Source organism: Poecilia reticulata, linkage group LG19, assembly GCF_000633615.1.
Source record: "Poecilia reticulata strain Guanapo linkage group LG19, Guppy_female_1.0+MT, whole genome shotgun sequence".
Classification (NCBI taxonomy): Eukaryota; Metazoa; Chordata; class Actinopteri; order Cyprinodontiformes; family Poeciliidae; genus Poecilia; species Poecilia reticulata.
In genome coordinates this window covers 1277952-1281122 of record NC_024349.1, presented here as the reverse complement: position 1 = coordinate 1281122, position 3171 = coordinate 1277952, and the positions used below count along the sequence as shown (strand labels likewise).

The window sequence follows — 3171 nt, the reverse complement described above, 5'->3', positions numbered from 1 at the left end:
TCTGGTTCTGGTTTTGGCTCTGGTTCTGGTTCTGGCTCTGGTTCTGGTTCTGGCTCTGGCTCTGGCTCTGATTCTGGTTCTGGTTCTGGTTCCGGAACCACAGGGGATGATGGAAAAAAAACAAGAAAATCGCAGACAACCCTGACTATGTCTTCAGTCAGAAGCTTCTCAAGAGTCGCTGCAACACTGACTGCTACAGGAGCTCCTTCTGCCCACGGATCACTATCTAAAACTCTTTCAATAAAATGAATAGCATGAGTTCGAACAGCTTTAATTTTCCGTTGACTGTGAATCTGAAGACACCTGAGAGCGACAGGAGGGTGTTTTCTGTTTCATTAGTAGTAAAAACGTGATCCAACCTCATAAAGCCTCAGGTGACCTCATTCTCTTGAGTTTTATAATCCTAGATTATCAGGCGCAGGAATGCATGAAGCAGTAATGAGTCCCAGGTTAAGTGTTTGACGTAACCTCATCGTGTTGGCGTAGCGGATCCGCCCAACACGCCGTTATTGCCCAGCTGTTGACCTGAATGTTATCAATCCGAGAGGCTGATTAGTTCATTTGACTCACACTTTCTGCTGCCATGCGTGTGTGTGTGTGATTTTAACTCTCAGTTAAAGCTGCAGCAGATGCTGAGAAGTGATTTGTCTGCAGCTCTTCGTGCATGGGAGGTGGTCCAGAACGTAATTAAAGGAATGGAGAACCGGCCCGGCCCGATGACACACTGTTAGGTGTCGTAGGAACTTTGTAAACAATCAAACAGGCAGGAAGCCAAAAGAAGAGCCACTCATGGGATCATCTGACCTGTTTTATGGAGCTTTTCTTGTGTCTCATGTTCCTCTAAAATGACCCTTGAGTCACTGAAAAGCTCTGCGTTCCATTAATAATGCCTTAACGCGCTGAATCTTTAATCCAAGCTGAAAAGCTCTGCGTTCCATTAATAATGCCTTAACGCGCTGAATCTTTAATCCAAGCTGCTAAGTTATGATAAACATTCCAGGATGAGAGTTTAAAAGTGGAGGAAGAAAGTCCAGTTAGTTTTCCAGAGCCGACACTGACGTCCATCCAGACGTTTGATTAACTTTTTAATCCTAATCTGTCCTGAAGCTCTCAGATTGAAGTTCATACCTGAGGATCTCTGGGTGGAAAACGAATCAAATCTTTCTTTAAACATCGTTTTATAATCAGACACAGCTGCTGGATAATTTGGTTTTGTTTGTTTTGTATTGCACATTTCAGCAATAAGGCAGTTCAAAGTGTTTTATGCCATAAAAACATAACGGAAACCAATTGCAAAACAAGTGATACGTGTAACTTCTTGTCAAATGGCATCATCGAAATCACCAACAAATACTTATCAAATATATTGATCAATGTTCTTGGGATTATTGATCAACGCCAAACAGCTGGTATTTTAGCCTTGTTTCAGGAAACTTGTTCCAGTTTATTATATCCAGTGTGACTAAAGAGAAACAGATGAGTTTTTCTGGATCTTTCTGGGTCTGAAAATGTCCCTCAGGTGATAGAAGACCAACTTTGTAACCGTCTTTATGTGTCCCTGAAGGTTCAGGTCTGCTGGTTTCCAGCTGTAATAACTGAAGCTGTGTGCTGACTCCAGAGCGTTCCTCTTCAGGTGCTGAGATGAAACCTTCAGGTTTGTTTCTGTTCATCTGAAACGGACTGAGTGTCTCAATAACGAACGTTACTGGACGATAAACTCTCCCTGGTTTACGCCACTGTGTCTTACACGCCGTGTCCTGGAGCAAAATACGTACAAAAGACGAGATGCTAACCAGGTTTCTTATTCATGCTAGGCTACAGAACGGTGTGGCATTGTTTCCATGGTTACCAATAGTCACACACACCTCGTCTATAATGTGACGTTTGAGATCTTTCTGATCACATTTACTTATAAAGTATATGAAGGTTAGTCAGGGTGACGCTGAGGGCTGACGGTCAGTATGACTGACAGCTGCTGTCCTTCGCCGCCATCTTTCCTCATTAAAGGTTATAAAATAAAACGCAGGTTTGGTTTGTATCCTGGTCTGTTTGCCGACCGCGAAGGATCCTGTGAACAGACAAGGTGTTAGACTGGCGGACTGTTTCAGACGGGCTTTAAAGGAGCGCCGTGGTCCGACCGTCATGGCGGAGCGCTGGACGTCACGTGCAAAGGGTCAATCATTTTTATAGCTAATTATTACCTCAGGTGTTGGGAACATCTAGATGTTAATTAGGAGTTTTGGACCCTGATTGAACCCAGACGTGACGTCTGTCCGTTCTGGTGAGACGTTACCCAGAAGTTCCTGTTCTTCTGAGGTCCAACAGAACCGACTCTGCGGTTCTCAGTCTGTTTTCTGTCAAAAACAATCTGTCTGTTTATTGTCCTGCCCTTTATTAGAAGCCGTGGCAGCAACACCCCAAACAAAAACATTTTCTTTTAAAGGATTCGTTGCAGAAAGATTAACATTTTAAATTCTCTGTTAAAATGCAGCTTAATTGAACGTTTAAGTTCTGCAGCGGCTTTTAGAAGCGTAAATCTAAAGGCTTGTTGAAGCTCGGGTTTCATCTGTTTGCAGAGGGAGTTCACACATGTGTTTAACGTGACGGTATCACCCAGAACACACGTTAGCGCCGGGCCCGGCCGAGTCCGAATTCACAGAACACTGGAGGCATTAAATCTAAACATGCCCATGTGTTGGGTTTATGGGAAGCTGAGCTGCAGGATGAGGAAAGCATGTGTTCTCCGAACATGAAGCTTTTACTGGGTTTAGCTTTAAAAGTAATAAGATACACATGTTTAAGAAACTTTATTATACAAAAACATTTGTTTAATGCAGAATCACTTTTCTGTTGTACCTTTTTAAGAGGCAGCATTTGTTTTCTCCATTCAGGGACGATCCAGGTCATCCCATAATACCACTTTTACCTCATCCCTGGAAACAATGAAAGAAATTAATTATAAATGGGTCATGTCACACTGGAGCAGCGATTCTGTTGTTTTCCGCCATGTTCCCCCAGAGACTGTAAACGTTTACGTCCCCGTCATAAAATGAGGATAAAGTTATGACGCTACGAGAATAAAGTCGTGAAGTTACGAGAAGAAAGTCTTGAAATTACGAGAAGAAAGTCGTGAAGTTACGAGAAGAAAGCAGTGAAGTTACGAGAAGAAAG

General features: G+C 42.9%; 1 protein-coding gene across 4 annotated transcripts in view; it reads left to right on the top strand.

Annotated features, from left to right (window-relative positions):
- rnf40 (ring finger protein 40) overlaps positions 1–3171 on the top strand; it is a 25570-nt gene that overhangs the window by 18002 nt on the left and 4397 nt on the right. The window lies entirely within an intron of this gene.